This window comes from Mirounga leonina, unplaced genomic scaffold, assembly GCF_011800145.1.
Source record: "Mirounga leonina isolate KUSES-001 unplaced genomic scaffold, KU_Mleo_1.0 Mir_447, whole genome shotgun sequence".
Classification (NCBI taxonomy): Eukaryota; Metazoa; Chordata; class Mammalia; order Carnivora; family Phocidae; genus Mirounga; species Mirounga leonina.
Genome location: NW_023270757.1, coordinates 5,426,608 through 5,446,150, shown reverse-complemented (window position 1 = coordinate 5,446,150; position 19,543 = coordinate 5,426,608). Strand labels below are relative to the sequence as shown.

Here is a 19,543-nt window from a genome sequence, read left to right as displayed (position 1 = left end):
GCTGAATCACAGACCTGTACCTCTGAAACAAATAATACATTATATGTTAAAAAAAAAAAAAAAGATAGCGGGAAGGGAAAAGTGAAGGGGGTGGGATCAGAGCGGGAGATGAACCATGAGAGACTATGGACTCTGAGAAACAAACTGAGGGTTCTAGAGGGGAGGGGGGTGGGAGGATGGGTTAGCCTGGTGATGGGTATTAAGGAGGGAATGTATTGAATGGAGCACTGGGTGTTATATGCAAACAGTGAATCATGGAACACTACATTAAAAACTAATGATGTAATGGGGGCACCTGGGTGGCTCAGTCGTTAAGCGACTGCCTTCGGCTCAGGTCATGATCCCAGGGTCCTGGAATCGAGCCCCACATCGGGCTCCCTGCTCAGCGGGAAGCCTGCTTCTCCCTCTCCCACTCCCCCCCTGCTTGTGTTCCCTCTCTCGCTGTGTCTCTGTCAAATAAATAAATAAAATCTTTAAAAAAATAAAAAAGCTAATGATGTAATGTATGGTGATTAACATAACATAATAAAAAAATGTTAAAAAGAGATTTAAAGAATGGAGAAACCAAAGACCCCATGTGTATGGCCGTGTGCATGTGCATGCGCGCGCGCCTCCCCCGTGAGTTCTTCTCAAAGTGCTACCCCCCGGGAGCGTAAAGAAGGTCAGCCATCATTATCTGACATTTGGCAAGAGCTGGAATGGGCTGTCTATTCTTGACAAAAGCCAGACCAGGCAATGCATAGAATGGAAATGTTTGTAAAAACCAGTGTCAGGAAAATAGACTGTTCTTATCAGTGACATGCTAGGGGATGAATAAAAACTCCTGACTTAGCTCCAAATACCAGGATGGAGCACTGTCACAAACAGGTAAAGGAGTAAGGCTGGTCCCATGCTGTGTCTGAATCTGAAGGGGAAAACAAGACTTTTACCAGTCAGGCCCATTCAGTATCTTCAACAGGAAGTGGGTGAAGTTTATCTCCCTAACCTCTCACTTGCACTCTTCTTGGTCAGAAATACTTTTGATTTTGATGTTTCCTTTCCCCTCCTTCCCATCAAAAACGACTCTCAAAAAAAGGATTTTTGTTCATTTGTTCCCACTAAGGTGAAAATTAATGATGTGACTCAATATGCTTCCTATTCTAGGGGCTCCTGTCTCATAAGCAGGGACAAATATAGCAAATACTTTTAATTGCCTCCTAATTTTCTTCCTTAATGGAGAAGCCAGTTTTTCTTCCTGATTCCTTTTTATCATAAAGGGTAACTAAACCATGAGGCCAGGAAGGAGGAGGAAATGACAGAGGCAGAGTCCCAGCCAGTGAAGGAGGAGAGGCACAGAAACACTTGTCCTTCCTTGATGAAGGGCTAGAACAGAAGGGGAAACCAAGGTAAAGCGAGACAGTTAAGCTCCAGATATCTTTTCCTCTTCCACCAGCTACCTCGAAGATGAGGTGAGTTCAGAAACATCCAGAACATTGGAGCTGGTGACCCATCTTATTCAAGCACTGCATTGGGGAAGTCGTTGTCCAGAGATGAACCTTAGCCTTCAGCTACACATAATATTCAACTTAGTGAAGGAAAAAAGGGGGGCTGGGGTGTCAGTGGGAACTCATAAACAGACCCAGGCATAAAGAGACTGCTTAAATTATTATACCTGGATGAATTTACTACTGGATTGGCCATGAGAAAGTATCAACATTCAACACATTTTGGCCGACAGAACAGCCATTTTGTATGGTTCTACCTGAGAGAATGGAGCAGGGGTTCATAAGGAAGATAAGATCAGTTAAATGACACTTTGGTTCTCTGTACATGAGTATAGTGAGATTAAATGATTAACTTTGCTACATAAAGGACAGGAGATCGTTGGTCCACTTCTCCCAGTCCACCTTCCTTTCTTCTCCCCCTGTTCTATAGCCTGGAAAGCTGACCTCTGTGGGCTTTATCAACAGGCTCCTGGCCCTCCAGCCTCCCGTTGGGAACACAGGAGCAGGGAGGAAAACGGAGGGACAGGATTTATTCCCATTTCCCTCTCTGCAAGGTCACGTAGCTATGTCCCTCCACCACAGGTCACTGGTCCTCCCACATACTCTCCAAGACTCAGCTATGAACCCTCTCCCTCCCCTCATCCCTTCAGCCTGGTATCAGCTGCCTCTCCACTGTCTTTGGCCCCACACCACTGCACCTGCTCCTTGTACTTCTCTTATATGCTGCCCGACTTTGTAAATTAGCTTAATTTCAATGGGTCATCTGCTTCCACCGGGACCTAACTGATACAAAAGGGAACTAAAATATTAAGATTTTATTTACTTATTTGAGAGAGAGAGAGAGATTGAGAATCTGAAGCAGACTCTGCACTAAGCACAAATCCCGGCGAAGGGCTCAGTCCCATGACCACAAGATCATGACCTCAGCCAAAGACAACAGACTCTCAACAGACTGAGCCACCCAGGTGCCCCGGGAACTAAAATATTTTAAGCAGTGCCTCTGTATCAAGCATTGAGCTAGGCAAGGTTACGTATGTCATCTCATTCCATCTTCGTAAGAACCCAATGAAGCACCCAGTGACCCCATCCCCCACCCCCACCCCTCTCCCTTCCAGCAACCCTCTGTTTCCTATGATTCAGAGTCACTTATGGTTTGTGGAGACACCACTGAAGTTTGAACTAAATCTTAAAAGACAGAATTTTGTCGGGCAGACAACTGTAGAAAGGAAAGAACATTCTACTATGAAAGAGCACAAAGGCAGAAGAAAGTACCCTGGGCTGTATCCCCAGAAAATACCTGTGACTTGGATTCCATTTGTGTCCTCGTCAAACAGTCAAATGTGAAAACAACCAGCAAATGCCAAGGGTCTGCTACATTTTGGTATCTTTGGGCTTTTGGCTGTGCCTGGCAATGTGGTGAGATGAGCATGGGCTGGGTCAGATCCGGAGGGTAAGGAGGGCTGACGTGAACACTGGGTCAGCCAGGGTTGTGGCAAGCAATAGAAACCAGCTTGGCTAAGATAAGCAGAAAAGGAATTTCTTAGAAGGATACAGGCTAGCTCCAAGAGCGAGGAAAGCTGAAGAACCAGCACAGAATGTCAGCCCCATGACAGTCGGGACTTACCGGTCTTGTTCAACCCCAAATCCCCAGTACCTCAAATAATGTACAGTAAGTATTGACTGAGTAGACGATCAATGACTAAATGCATCAGGCTTCAGGAGAGACAGGAACCAATGCCACTTAGGGTCTGGAACAGAAACTAAGGGACAGTTTCTTCAGGGTGGGACCCACACGTGAAGGAGCTCCATGCTTTTAAGCTTGGGGGTCTCTCTTCTCGAGATTAAATTTCCCATGACAGACTGGCCTTCTGGCCTTACTCACACCACATGCCCCCTTTCTGGCTAACTGGCTAGAGAGTTGGTGCCTTCACTGATGGCCCCACAGGAATTTGTGACAAGGGAGAAAGAACTCTCCAAAGCAAATTCAGGGACCTGTTACCAGGAGAAGGGAGAATGGATGCTGGATTACAATTGCAAAGACAGTCCTCATACCCATCCCAACTACAACCAGTTTATGGAGGGGTTTTAAAGCTCTAACAGTATAAGCAGGAAAGAGATTAATGTCTTTCAGCAGATGGCCCCTGATTCTGTTGAGCCCCCTTTCCACTGAGTAGTAGGTCCCTTAGTGACATCCGGGACAGATTCCAACCTTCCTGGCCACTTCCAGTTATTAGAACAACTCTTTTTCAGTATTAAAGGCTTAGTGCTGGGACACCTGGGTGGCTCAGTCAGTTAAGTGCCTGCCTTTGGCCCACGTCATGATCCCAGCGTCCTGTGATCAAGTCCTGCATCGGGCTCCCTGCTCAGCGGGCAGCCTGCTTTTCCCTCTGCCTGCCATTCCCCCTGCTTGTGCTCTCTCTGACAAATAAATAAAATCTTTTTTTTTTTTTAAAGGCTTAGTTGTATTCACCACATTCCTGTTACTAATCTCAAACTTAGGCCAGTTTCGACTGGATGCACAAAAGTTATACGTGGCTCCCATGGGACAAATGCCAAGGACCTAGAGACGGCTAAGTCACGAGTATCATCCTCATGATAACTCAGGGTAACTCTGAAGCAGCAGATAAGGAAGAGTGAAAAATGCAGCTGTAGAAGCTACGTTCGATATGCAGAGGTTGGGTAGGGAGGGCAGAACAATTCGCTCCTCAGAGGGGAGGAATAAGAGGGGTCGTTCTGGAAGCAGTAACATCTGAGCTACACACACAGAGGGTCAGCCGGGCATTCCCAGAGAGAAAGACACTCCAGGCGGCGTCGGTCAGGAGAGCAAGACCCCTCGGAGCATCAGGTTCAAAGAACTCACAGATCCGCATAGGAAAACAGGAGCAAGGTCTCCAAAGCCATGTTGAGGATGCACACGTAGTCCTCACGGGATTCATTCTTTCATCGACTCCCTCAAGATCCCTGAGAAGTGAAGGTCAAGGGAAGCACTTCTGCGGGGAAGTAGGTGAAGGAAACTGAAGTGCACGGTTTTCAGGTAAGCTCATGGATTTGAGGAAAGACATGGGGGATGCAGAAGCCTTGGGCTCTCTCTCACACCGGTTGCTCATTTTAATTCTGCTTTCAGGAAGGGGCAGAACCACCATCAGAGTAAAATAAATAAATAAAAGTGCTCTCTGGTGAATGCCAGAAAGACATTTGTTCAAGCTTCTTCCAAAATATAATGGGCATGAGGCTCCCGTGACCTAAGGCAAGAGGGGAGATGGTTACTTTTGTTCTCTTTGGGATCCATTCATTTCTCTGGAGGCTCAGATGCTCGAGGTGATGGGTGAAGACTGCGTAATGTGTCACATGGGTGAGTGCTTAAGTAGCTTGACAATTCTTTCCAATCTGACCAGTGGATCATAGCTACGATGATTTATGAGATAGAAGTGAATTTTCAGATGATGTATTTCCCCATGAATCCTTATTAATCAATATTTTACGGACAATTCTCACATTCTGCTAGATATAACTAAGGACTCTGTTAGCCCTTCAGATTAATAATGTCTTACTTAGTTTCATGTGACAATAAGGATAAGAATGTCATTTTTCTGGTTTAGAATCTTCATTTATTGCATTTTCTCTAGAGTGGGTACACTCAGGTGCATTTGAGCTGTTGACTATCTTTTCCCATTCAAAGGGGGTCTGGAGAAACAGGGTTCTTGTCTCCTTTCACTCAGAACAGGGCCTGGCCCATAGCAGAAGCTCCAGAAAGACTCGGAATTCGGCAAAAGAAGAGCTTTAGTAGGAATGGAAGAGATTGGGTTCTGGAGTCAGAAACCTGATCCAAATCCTAGTTTCACCACTAACTAGTTGTAGAAGCTTGGGTGGACAAGTCACCTACTATGTGGGAGTCTCCATTCCTTCATCTTCACTGTGGGATAAAACACTTCCTTCACCAGAAAATTTACTGGTATGTGAAAGAATGAATATGAAAAAGCCTGGCACCACTGTAGGGGAATCAATAAATCCTAGTGGAACTGAAAATTCAAACAGTGGTTAAATTACTATTACCTAAATCTAGTTCTGGAATATCATAATAACAGTTTAACATGGCTAAACCTTTAGCTAGTACTGATTACAAAAGACCTCAAACTTCGGTGTGCTTTGGAATCTCGTTAAAGTGCAGATCCCTGAGCTCTACCCATGAGGATATACATTCATAAGGACCGGTGTGGAACCTGGGACTCTGCATTTCTTTTCTTTTCTTTTCTAAGATTTTAGAGAGATCGCACAAGTGGGAGGGGCAGAGGGAAAGGGAGAAAGAATCTCAAGCAGACTCCGCACGGAGCGCACTGAGCGCAGAGCCTGACTCTGGGCTCGATCTCACTACAAGGAGATCACGACCTGAGCCGAAATCAAGAGTCGGATGCTTAACCAACTGCATGACCCAGGTGCCCCTGAGACTCTGCATTTCTAACAAGCACTTTGGCTCGTTCTGATGCAGGTGGTCTATGGCCCAAACTTGGACAAAAATGAAACTAAGGGCAGCAGCATAATTTAATTGGCAAAAAATTTAGATTAAGAGGATGATAGCCCATAGCCAACTTACATCCTAAAATAGAGGGCCAGAGAGTGGGAGGGAGACGGAACACAAACAGGAAGGTTTTCACCAGCTCCCCTCACCCCAAACTCACAACATTTGTAGGATTCCAGTTGAATGGGGGTATTGTTCAAAGAATGAGGATATCTGTACTGCTGGGGGTGACTGACCTAAAAATACTAAGTGTTTGGATCTTACAAAAGGCCAAAATGCCTTTTTCTCTCTCCCTCCCTGGGCTACCACTACCAGAGACAAGCCTTAAAGCCATGTTTATTTCAAAACAAATCTAATCCATACGTTTGTCTTATTTAGACTTGTGTCAAAATGTTTTTAGTGTTAATTTATAAGCAAGAAAAATCTTTTAACCATGAAAACAGCAAGGGGAAATTAATCTACCTTTGGTAAATATATTTTAACAACAGATATTCAGAATTGAAGACAGGGGGCTAAAAATGGGGGGATAGGGAGAAAGAATGTTGCAACTCAAAAGCAGTCAAGAAGGATTTTTCCATAGCTGCTTAATCTTTCATTCGGTCCAAAGCAAACATTCTCAGCTGCTTTGAACTCCTAATTTACTGCTCTTGTGCTCACATCCTTTTACTATGGGCATATAAAAAGGGCACACTTTAATTAAGAGTAAATTAGTTTTGATACCTCATCATGATAATTAGATCACTTTAAGCTACTTTTTAAGAGAGAAACTTTTTCATGCAAGAGACTTGCCTTTAATCACAAAGCAGCTACAGCAAGGCTATTTATGTTTATTTCTTGAGGATGAGCCAAACACATTAGGGAAGTAAGACAGCTGTACCGTCCTGTAGGTCTGAATTTAGTCAATGCTTGTATATGGGTCTCTTCACAAAGCTAAAATCGTAAGAGCTTCAGAGACTCAAGACAACCAAAGTATTTGTGTCACTAGGGACAGAAGAGGTACTACCCATTGCCCAAAGTGGGACTCTACCCCCCATGAGGGGAGAAGCTGAAGAGAGGGCAGAGGTAATCTGCCAAATCCTAGAAGAGGAAAAACAAAAAACAAAAAACAAAAAACCCACGTTCTGATGGATTTTCCAGGCTGCTTTGAGGAGGCAGGACATGTAGTGGGGACAGCAGAGGTTTGCACACCGAATGTGCTGGGTTGAAATATCGACTCTCCGCTCTTGTCCAGCAATCTCCTTGGGTGAGCCTTGAGTGTCCTTCAAGGCTCATCTAGAATCCTTATAGGGTTATTCTAAGTGGTGAAACAGATAATATAGGAAAACCTCAAAGCAGTGGCATACCAGGCTTGCTATGGAGAGGAGCTGTTCACCCAGGTGCAGGTAAGAGAATTTAAAAACAATAATAAAACCCACTAAAAGTTGACTTGCTTCTTGTTATTCCAATCCACAAAGGATTCTAAATGAACCTGGTTACTGAATGCGTCTCTCGCTGGGAGCAGGCGACCCCCACTGTGCCACTCCCCCTCCCCGGTATGCAATTGTCTTAGTGACTGGTGCACAGTAGATCCTCAGGAAATGCTAGTCCTCCATGTCTGTGTGAAAAAGAGGCCAAATCTGTGTGAAAATAGATCTAACATAAGAAAAGAGCCTTTGGGCATGAATCTGACTATGTCTCCAACTGAGCCCCAGTTTAGGACAGTAAGAAATGGTATTTAAGGGATTTTACAAAAATGATTTCTAGAACCCAAGTGTTGACTGCCTTTACACACTGTCTCTATTTTCGCCCTACACTTCACCTCCTCCATAATGAAGAGACGAGCTACCCCAGGGGTATCAGTAAGCAATATGGATTTTGTGATATCTCGGGGGAGAAGGAGATGGTTTCTATGGCACACAAAGTATTTCTCTCCAAAACTCCCCATTACACATCTCCATTTCCCAAAAATTCCTCCTGAGCTACCATCCCTCTGCCTCTCTACCCTTCCCCATGTAGACTTGAGGCCTCCTCAGGCTGTAGCACTTAACTGTGGCTCTTTCATCTGGGCCTCCCTGTATCTCTCTCCTGTCTTTTTTTTTTTTAAAGATTTTTATTATTTATTTGAGAGAGAGAGCACATGAGAGGGGGGAGGGTCAGAGGGAAAAGCAGGCTCCCCGCTGAGCAGGGAGCCCGATGCAGGACTCGATCCCGGGACTCCAGGATCATGACCTGAGCCGAAAGCAGTCGCTCAACCAACTGAGCCACCCAGGCGCCCTCTCTCTCCTGTCTTAACTAGACCAATCTAGATCCATTCCAGATCCTTCCTGCTGTCTTCAAGACTGAGAAAGACCAGCAAACATCAGACCCTTCAGTCACCACACGTTGAGCGAAGTTAATAGTATATAACAACAACGACAGCAACAAACCTTCCCTTTTTCCTGTTCATATGTGGAAATTTTTTTATTTTGCCTTGGTGATCATTAATACCCATAACAGGGAGGGACAGAAAGAAAGGCATTCCATTAACTTTATAATAAATCACCCAGTTGAGTTTTAGTTCATAAAATTAATTTAAAACACTCATAAAATAGCCTCAGGGCTATTAAGAATCACACTGATACTTAGTTCTCTGCTCTTTACACTCATCTTCTCAAAAGATAACCCCGAGAAAAACTAGCAACTTAAGCTTAATATCATACATTGCTTTTATTTAAGGAAAATAAAAACTTCACAACAGGGATGCCTGGGTGGCTCAGATGGTTAAGCGTCTGCCTTGGGCTCAGGTCATGATCCCAGGGTCCTGGGATCAAGTCCCGCATCGGGCTCCCTGCTCCTTGGGAGCCTGCTTCTCCCTCTGCCTCCTCTCTCTCTCTCTCTCTCTCTCTCATGAACAAATAAATAAAATCTTTTTTAAAAATTTAAAAAAAAACTTCACAACAGCCCACACACTGATGAAACAGAAGCAACATAATAATAGAGCAGTAAAGAAGATGAGATAATCTTATAGAGGTCATTTTTAGCCAAACTCTCATTTTACAAAGTTAGAGCTCATGGTTGCAAACAGTAGGAACTACCTAAGCAGAAAAGTGATTTACTAGAAAGCTATTGGATAGCTCACAGAACATGGAGATTAAAAAACAAAACCGAAAAAATGGTCAGAAACCAAGGGAGTAGCCAAATGAAAGTCAAAATCATTTCATGGGAATGCTTTTGGACTCTGCCATTGGGAGAGCGGACACTGGACACTCATCATTACGCCACTGGACTCCTACATCCACCACCACTTAAATAATCACTGGCCATCTTGGCATCTCTGTACCATACCTTCAAGGATCAAAGTTCTATGGTCAATTAGTCTCTGACAAAAGAGGCAAGACTATGCAACAGCAAAAAGACAGTCTCTTCAATAAACGGTGCTGGGAAAACTGGACAGCTACATGCAAAAGAACAAAACTGGACCAATCTCTTATATCATACACAAAAATAAACTCAAAATAAAGACCTAAGATAAGACACAAAGCCATAAAACTCCTAGAAGAAAACATAGGATATTGAGAAAAAGCAACCTGAATGCATGACTGGTGGAAACGTAAACCAGTGCAACCACTATGGAAACCAGTATGGAGGTTCTTCAAAAAATTAAAAACAGAAATATCATATGACCCAGTAATTTATCTACTGGGTATTTACCCAAAGAAAATTAAAACACTAATTTAAAAAGATACATAATTGTTATGTTTACTGCAGCAATATTTATAATAGCCAATATATGGAAGAAACTCAAGTGTCCCTTCATAGATGAATGGATAAAGAAGATATATTATACACACACACACACACACACACACACAGAGGAATATTATTCAGCCATAAAAAAGAATGAGATCTTGCCATTTGCGACAACATGGATGGACCTAGAGGGTATAATGCTAAGTGAAACTAAGTCAGAGAAGGACAGATACCCCATGATTTCAGTTATATGAGGAATCTAAAAAACAAAACAAACAAAAAGCAGAAACAGACGTATAAATACAGAGAACAAACTGATGGTTATCGGCGGGGGGATGGGAAAAACGAGTGAAGGGGAGTGGGAGATACAGGCTTCCAGTTGTAGAACGAGTAAGTCATGGGGATAAAAGGCACAGCAGAGGATATATGGTCAATACTATTGTTTATCACTGTGGTAACAGATGGTAGCTACAGCTGTGATGGGCACAGCATAACAGACTTGTTGAATCACTATGCTGTACATCTGAAAATAATGCAATATTGTATGTCAACCACACTTCACTAAAATTAAATAAATGAATAATATCTACCTACTTGGAAAAAAAGAAGGTTGGCATGCCCAACTGGATCAACCATGGGTCACATTCCTAGGGGCAATGACTCCCTCACCCAACACCTTACATATACATGAATGCCAGCGGGGTTTCCACAGGTGTCCCAGCCTGCAGTGTCGGAGAATCTGTGGGTTGGGGAGTAAGAGGCACATGCCCCAGAGCCTGGGTGAGGGGCAGTCAGAATGTACCTGCATGAATCTGGTCAAAGCCCCCCCACATCTGGCCATCTTTTTCAACAGTGGCCAAGGAGGCCAAGAGGATTTAAAATACCAACAAGAATGAGGTTTTTTCCACACACTCCAATATTAACATCCATGATACTGGGTTTTTCAAAATATGGCAAGATCACAGTAAGCCCTATTGGGATGCATTAGCCCTTTCAACAATTAAAAACCCTCACTCTAAGCAATAGATCCTGCACCAGGTTTATAGGTATTAACAACAGAACAATCAGAAAATGAATATGAACCAGAGGAAGAAAGTGACAATCGTCATTGGTAAATATCTTTGCACATAAATAAAAGTCATTCTACAACATCATATTTCTGACTCTGCTTAAGCTATTAAAGTTTGGCTAAATATGATTCACAGGCAAAAATATAAGGTTTTAATGGTCGGCAGATTGACAGCTAGGACACTTAAAACTGTTGATTACAGTACAAGTCAAAGTAAGGCTTCTAAGAGCAGAAATAAAATTCATAGGAAAAAAAAAAGAAAAACCTCACTGCTTAAGTACATAATTGAGGGGTGCCTGGGTGGCTAGGTCATTAAACGTCTGCCTCCAGCTCAGGTCGTGATCCCAGGGTCCTGGGATCGAGCCCCGCATCGGGTTCCCTGCTCGGCAGGAAGCCTGCTTCTCCCTCTCCCTCTCCCACTCCCCCTGCTTATGTTCCCTCTCTCGTTGTCTCTCTCTGTCAAAAAATAAATAAAATCTTAAAAAAAAAAAGTACATAATTGAGCAGAGTTTTAATGATCTTCTCTCAAGACTGTCTCAAAGGACACACTTGCCCAATTATTCACGTTAACTCCATCCTAACCCAAGAAATCCTATACCACAGAAGTTATCACTAAGGAATTAAAGGAAAAAAAGAAAGAATCGATGGCAAACAGCTACACAATCAGTTACTGTACTCGATCAGATAATTAAATCTCAGCTGTTTGCACCAGCTAAGTCTCAAATAAACATTTGTTGACTGAGAAGTAAATGGCTGAGAAAGTCAAAAGGAAAACCAGTTACAGTACTTCTCTGTCAGACTATGTTAATACATGGGCCACTGTACATACGTGCCGTTTGACCTTTAAAATAAAGACCTGTTTTTCTTAACTGTAAGATAACAATATCAATAGTAATGACACTATTACTATTACTAAACACTGAAACACAAGACAAGCCATATCTGCAAGGGAAGCTTGTGGAAATGGCGGGGTCTCTTGCTGAAGCTCACCCTTGGAAGAACATGTCTTTTAGACAAATCATGGCAAATTGGTCATGCGATCTAGAGCACTTTTGGATAGAATGGGTAGAGGGTGATGATATTCTACAGAGGTGTACACACAATGGGGATATGTGATCCTCAAATAATACAAACTCAAAACCTTATACTGGAAGTAGTCTTAGAACTTAATCATCCCAATGACTCAACTGAGGAATTGGCTTAATACAACCCCTAGAAAATGGTACTCATAGAAGTCCCTGGCAAGAGGGCGCCTGGGTGGCTCAGTCATTAAGCGTCTGCCTTCGGCTCAGGTCATGATCCCGGGGTCCTAGGATTGAGCCCCGCATCGGGCTCCCTGCTCGGCGGGAAGCCTGCTTCTCCCTCTCCCACCCCCCCTGCTTGTGTTCCTGCTCTCGCTGTCTCTCTCTCTGTCAAATAAATAAATAAAACCTTTAAAAAAGAAAAATGTCTCTGGCAGAAAGAAAATGTAAGGTATAGCAAGGTCAAAAGACCTTGAGAACATACAAGTAAAGTTCTTTCCCAACTTTCCCCAAGGAAACCAGCAGAAAATAGTTATAGGAATGAGATTCACAGTGAAATATTTTAAAGAAAATTGGAACACCATTCAGCCTTGAGGAAAGACAATGACAGTGAACTTCAAGATTTTTTTTCTCTCAGGGTATGATCCATTTCTAACCCACAAAAGGAAAATTTTTAAATGATAAGATTTCCTTCTCTTTTTTCTATTTAAATTCTAAAGCAGAGAGAAATGTCCTAAAAGGGAAAAAATGAAATAGGCTCCAGAGGGAATGTAGCTAAACTCACTCATTCTGTGGAGATATTTGAAAAGCAGCCTGATTTAAGTATAGCCTAAAGGCAAGAATGGCTGGACCACCTCCAAGACCCCATCAGTCTGGTATCAAACACATCAGCACTCTCATCAAGTCTTTCATGTGCCTCAGAAGAATTCAGGAAGTTCACTGATTTTAGAGGTCAAAGTTAAGAAGTCCAAGAATTCTATCTATAGCATTGCCAAGAACCTCAGAGTTTATGAATGGTTTTTAAAGAGGATTGAACAACTTCATGAGGGACAGAGGAAAAGAAAATGTGTTGGTGAAGACTCGTGTTCTTTCTAAACATTTCTGTAAACAATTGTATCCCTTTCCTTTAGGTCTGAGGTTTGATTTTAACCTAGCTACAAACTAATAAATTAGCTCATTACTATTTCATGGATGCTGACAGAAGACACAAGATCTCTGGGTTAGAGACAAAGGACTTTACTCATGGCAAAACATGCAGTATGAGCATTAGTATTTGGCATCGGTCACTTGCCCTCCAAATCCCACAGAGGAACAGAGGACCCTGAGGGATGCCTGCACACAGTGGGGGAACTATTGGCAAGGAACATGGAGCTTGGGGAACTCACCATTCCATTGGAAGCAAGCCTCCACTTTGTCCCAGAAGCAGACATTACTTCACCCCTCAAGGCTGCTCACTGCAAATACAGCCCTGAGAAATGGCCTGGGTATCAAGTGATCTTGGCCTTACTTTCTTGGTCTACTCAGCAAGAGGTGTAGAAATACAGGACACCTATGGAAGACTGTCTCTCCTATGATTTCCTCTCACTATCCCATTCTCTTACCTATTCCTCCTTTCTCTCCTGAAACTGTGAAGAAAAGGAAACTCCAGTGAATGGACTCAGACCCTTCCCACAGCCTAGCTCATCACATCTTTAAGGTCTGTGGTCTGAAGAAAATCCCTCAAACTCAGAGTTTCTTATACCATTTCAGATTCTGAGAAGTAAGTGTCATCTTCTTCTATGACCACCCAAGAGGCAAGGTGGCTATTCTTCATTCTCTTGGTTTCCTTAAAGACTAGCTGTCCATACCTTTAATCTGCAACCCCTTTGGTGTCTAACTTCCATCTCTCCTTATTGTCTTGATAGCACCAGATCTTATACTATACCATATACAGATCCCCTTAAAGATCCATTTTCTTTTTTTTTTTTATTTGAGAGAGAGAATGAGAGAGAGAGAGCAGGAGAGGGGGGAGGGTCAGAGGGAGAAGCAGACTCCCTGCAGAGCAGGGAGCCCAATGCGGGACTTGATCCAGGGACTCCAGGATCATGACCTGAGCCGAAGGCAGTCGCTTAACCAACTGAGCCACCCAGGCGCCCCAAGATCCATTTTCTTACTCTATCACTCATCAAGACCCTGTATCCATAGGCATTTCTGAGAAGGATGAATTTCAATAAACAAAACGTTGCATTATTAAAGCATTAGGGTTCTACTTCAGCATCAATGCTGGCCCAATGCATCCCATTTTCTGCCAGTTTTATCTTCATATAAACTGTTCACAAGAGTCGTGACCAATAATGTTCACATCTTGGACAGGGAAAATTCCAACCTGCCAGCCATAATGCCACTCTCCATTCTTTACCCAGGGAAGCATAATAAAAGCAAGTAAAAGTGATGTCACTGTAGAGAAATTTTTGAATTCATTCTCATTTATTTGGTTAGAAAGTAAATCACTTGCAAGCCTGACCACTTTAACTACTCATGATGTCACTATGAAACTGTTGGCAACCCAGCTCACAGGGAACACTGACCTGCAATTAAGAGCTATTGAAACCTTCAGAGCGTGGCCAATATAAATTTTCATAATAACATTTTCCTGACTGGATTGATTTTGGTCTCAGCATTTTAAGGTTAATTTGGAGAAAGTACCCAAGAACATGTAACTGAGATTTTTTTTTTTTTTTTAAGTCTTAGAAGCATTTCAAGTATGGCTAAGAGAAGGATTTGATTCGATTATCTTCCGACAAACACACGTCCACACACACAAACATATAAACACACAAGACATTGTCTTGTGTAACTCTTACATTTTAGTGAGAGAGTTTATCACATTTGCTCGGCTTCCCCACCAACCAGATACTTGTGCAATGCCTATGGGGGGTGGAGGAGGGGCAACCCCAGGGGCAGGCCCTCTTCCACAATGTGTTTGAAAAAAGTTAATTCAGCAAATGATAGGTCCACTATTTCTCCTACCTCTACATTAGGAAGCTCCAAGTTTAGTCACACAACTACCAAAGAGGCACAAGGTAAGTAGGCCAACTGTCTGTTTCTCCCTTTCTCTCAATACCTAATGCTCTTTGATCACTCCGATTTTAATATTCCCAGATCACACTCATTATTTATGGGTCATGGAGAGGTAGGAAAGGGAATCAGTAGCATTCCTATGGAAAGAACCTTTTACAGGGGGGTTCCTAGGGTTTATGCTGCCATTTATCAGAATCTCTCCACATGGGGGCACTATGCTGTCTTCTGCCGGTTTAAATTCTTTTAATTCTCACAACAGTCCTCTGAATGTTTTCTAATAACGGAGGAATCAGATGCTGAGAGGGTGTAAATGCCTTGCCCAGGGACCCAAGTGTCAGGCTCCAAAGCCCAAGTTCTGTCCACAAACTACGCTATAAAAATAGGTCCACCTTTGGATTTTTGGTCCACCTTCAAAGGTGGCCTAAGAGCCATTTTTTAGAACTTGAACCATTACTTTAAGGAGGACATTGTCCATTTGTTCTTTCCACTAAGGCTCAAACAAAAGAATATGAGCGTAAAGTGCACTGAAAAAAAAAATGGGGGTAGACAAGTTGATCATGACCCACTGAAATAGGGAACTGGGAAATGGGTGGATACTCCCATCTTTAAGAGCACTTATAAGGGTAACAGCAACCATCCATCTTAAGTTGTTCAGAGAAAACACAGGAAATCTTTTTTCTTTCAAGGTCAACTGATCCAAAGGGAATCAAGAGTATACTAATTGCTAAGATTTAATGTACTGATATTTCTGTGCTTGACTTTATTCAAGTGCTTTAAATTAGGTAATAAAACTAAGATCAGAAAAAGTGAAGGGTGCCTGGGTGGCTCAGTTGGTCGAGCCTCCAGCTCAACCAGGTCATATTCTCAGGGTCATGAGATCGAGCCCTGTGTCAGGCTCTGCGCTGAGCATGGAACCTTGAGATTCTCTGTCTCCCTCTCCTTCTGCCCCTCCCCTGCCCCCGTCCCCACCCACCCCCACTCCCACTCCACTCATGCACTCTTTCTAAAATACAAAAACAAAACAGAAAAAGTCGAGCATAATTTTTTCCTTGGAAAAATAAACGTTATCCTCAAACTATTTTAAAAATTTCAAACAATAAAACTATTTCACTAATTTAGCTCCATGGGCACTTAAAAAATTGGTGGAGGGGTGGGTGAAGAAAGGGGAAATAATGAGAGAGAGGCAAGGGGGCAGCAGCGGGGAGGAGGGAGGAAGGAGAATATAAGAATAAAGGAGAAACATGTTTATTTTTTTTTATTTTTTTAAGGAGAAACATGTTTAAAGGGGAGAAAAAAAGAGAAAGTATCAGAAGGAGAGAACAGGAGGAAAAACTGAGAAGCAAACAAATAAAAAGCGAAGCTGAGGGAAGGAAACCCTAGTAAGATTATTTTCCCTTCACACTCTGCTATTCGGTTAGGTGTAAGTGAACTTTAGGCCAAAATATCATTGGATTACTTCCTTCTACAATGGCTAGTTAACTGCTTAGCCATTGTTCACAGGTCTCCAATGTCTCTTATTAAGTTTTCAGAGTCTTGGCTCCAACTGATATGACAGTAGCCGTTCGGACAAACTATGATTCAGGGAGCTTGCAGGGAGCTAGAGACCATCACTTTCACACTGAACAAAATCAAAATGAACGACAAACTGACCAAGTCTGAAGCAACTTGAATACTATCTGAGGAAGCAAACTAGACTGCATGGTTTACACTTCAGTTCAATGCCAAGAAATAAAATTAAGTTCAAGCCATCAAAAAACATAATTACGAAGCATTCTCCACAAGAGTACACCCTGGGCTGGATTCTAGATTTCCTCCCTTTGCTACCTCTGTTCCTCAAGCTAGTCAGAGTCTATTTATTTTCCTTCTACTCAATAAGTTCTGTTGGCCAGTCTCATCACCTCCTCGAAGAAATTCTCCAAGGTGTTAACTACATCATAACAATACATGAAGTGGCTCTCCTTGCCTCATTCATCCGGCTCATTACTACACTCCACCCAAGCTCAAGGTATTGAGAAATAGTAGCACATCTTTTAAGTGAGATTGAAATGTTTCCAAGTTCCCTAAATCTCTGCAGGCAACTTTACTGATTTGTATAACACAAAATGGAATTGTGAAAGCAGAGTAGAGCTGCTTTGGAACAGTCCGAGAGTCACCAGATGTTACTGTTATAGAGGATATAAAACGCTTTCTTCTAAACGTGTACGTGATTAGATCTTGGAGGGGGTGTTATTTTATCATTATAGTAATGGGGATTTTTTTTTCTTACAAAGTTGCATTTTTCCTACTCAAAGTCTCTTGACTAAATGAATTTCATATGTGTAATCAAAGCATTATGCATGTCATTGTACTTGGAGCTAATTGGAGCAATTTTTGTTAAAATTTACCCACATGGTAAAACACTCTTTGAAAACCATCTCATGAAAGAGACTTTTTAAAGTTATTATTTTAAACATAACCATGCATCTTTACTTCCGCAGCATTTTTTCTCTTAAACCAAATGGGTACCCTTAGATACAACATGTTTCTACATCAGTGTAGGAATTACATTTTGATTCTTAAGCAATGACTGGAAGGTTGTGTATTACTACACAAGAAAATTTTGAAACATCAAAAGCTCCTAGAAGTAAAGAATTTTTTAATATTATTAACAGTGAAAAATTGAAAGCAACTTCAATAATATTCATTCATTCACTCAATAAATATTTATTGAGCACCTACCTTGTGCACCTTCCAGGACTGAACTTGGAACAGTCCCCATCTCATGAAGTTCCCATCCTAGAGGAACAGGAAACTGGTTACATAGATTACAGTGTATTCAAAGAGTAGAATACTGTATGGTCCTATGAATGACGTGGTACTATTAACTAAAATGACATTCATAGTATAGTAAGTGAAGTAGGCAGATAACAAAGAGGATTACAGCGTGATAATTTTTATTTAATTTATAGCAATATAAGAGTTAATTATTTGTGAGAATACTTGGACTTAAAGTTTTGGTTACAAAAAAAATTATTCAAATTTTACTATAGGTAGCCGTGCTATAAATACGTCACATAAATTATTTTCTCTTATCCTCATTCCAACTTTGTGCCAAGTTTAGGGCTAATATCATCTTAACTCCATTTTTAAAATGAGAGAATGGGAATTGATGAGAGATTAATTAGCTTGCCTAAAATCACACAGCTTGTTAGTGAAGGAACGGAGATTTAAACCCAGGAAGTTCAGCTCTAGAGATGTGCACTTTGATCAATATGCTGTTTTGACTCACGTTTGCTTAGGCTCACACCGTGGGAGTTCAAATCCAGACTAAGCTATTTGTCAGTCACGTGATCTTGAGCAAGTTCTTTAACCTCCCTAAGCCTTTGCATCTTCCATTCTGAAATGCAGAAAACAGTAGGTGACCTATCACATATGGTTAACAGGTGGCCTGAGTGAGAAAATCTATGTAATACTTAGCACACAGTAAATACTCAATAAATCTTCTCCTTCTCCTCCTCTTCCTCCCTCTTCCTTCACCTTCTCCTTCTTCCTTCTCCTCCCTTCTTCTTCTTCAAATTCTGGGGGGGATAGATGACCAAACATTAACAGTAGTAATCTCTAGACAGTATGATTACAGAAGACTTTCCTTTTCTTTTTATTTAACAGCATTTCCTAGTTTATAATATATATATGTATTACGTGGTTAACTATTGGATATAAAATAAAATCCACACTTCTCAATTGCTACACGCTACAAATATAATTTCTACAAAGATGGACATATTGCTAACAATGCTAAACTTTTATCAAAGACATTCCAGGGGCGCCTGGTGGCACAGTCGTTAAGCGTCTGCCTTCAGCTCAGCTCATGATCCCAGGGTCTTGGGATCGAGACCCGCATGGGCTCCCTGCTCCTTGGGAAGCCTGCTTCTCCCTCTCCTGCTCCCCCTGCTTGTGTTCCCTCTCTGGCTGTCTTTCTCTCTGTCAAATAAATAAAACCTTTAAAAAAAAAAAAAAGACATTCCATTTATCAAGCACCATTTGGGTTGAGGAAAACATAAAAATGACACAGGATAAGCTCTGACAAGGTTTATGTTATAATAGGTGGGGAAGAAACGTATAAAGGGAGAACCGTCAAGGCAACAAGGGAGTATTTTAAGAGAGACACGTACACAATGTTCTAGAAGCCCACTAGAGACTGGGGACCTGCCCAGGAAGCAAGAGAAGAATTCACACTGAAAGGGATGGGAGTCAGGAAACATGTCCTCCAACTTCTCACAGGAAAAAATAGATTATAGCTAGAGTATGATAGAAACATCAAAAATAACAAAATCAGCTGCTTAACTATGGGCTGTAAGTCACACTTCTATTTATAAGGGACTTTAAACTTATGAGTACCATACCCGTGTGCCCCCTGACAATCAAATCACCTCTCATCATGCCTCCAGTTGAGCCTTTAGTTTAAGTCCTAAGAATATGTGGGAACTTTCTAAGAGGATAAGTCAGGCTAGGAGCAGAGGAGACTTTCTGGAAAAACTAACTGAAGGCGGGGAAAACGACAGAGTTCTTAAAGAAAAGATTCAGGGAGGGGCGCCTGGGTGGCTCAGTCAGTTAAACGTCTGACTCTTGGTTTTGCCTCAGCTCATGATCTCAGGTTTGTGAGATCAAGCCCCGAGTTGGGTTCCGTGCTGGGTGTGGAGCCTGT

General features: G+C 42.1%; 1 protein-coding gene across 1 annotated transcript in view; it reads right to left on the bottom strand.

Moving 5' to 3' along the window:
• Positions 1-18,716, bottom strand: part of FREM1 (FRAS1 related extracellular matrix 1) — a 236,825-nt gene extending 218,109 nt beyond the window's left edge. Inside the window, exons 1-2 of the mRNA XM_034987965.1 lie at positions 18,128-18,716; positions 17,578-17,634 (exon numbers count right to left, since the gene is read on the bottom strand). The gene's annotated coding sequence lies outside the window, so the exon portion shown is untranslated. The remainder of the gene's footprint in view (positions 1-17,577; positions 17,635-18,127) is intronic.
• Between the last annotated feature and the right edge of the window lie 827 nt (positions 18,717-19,543).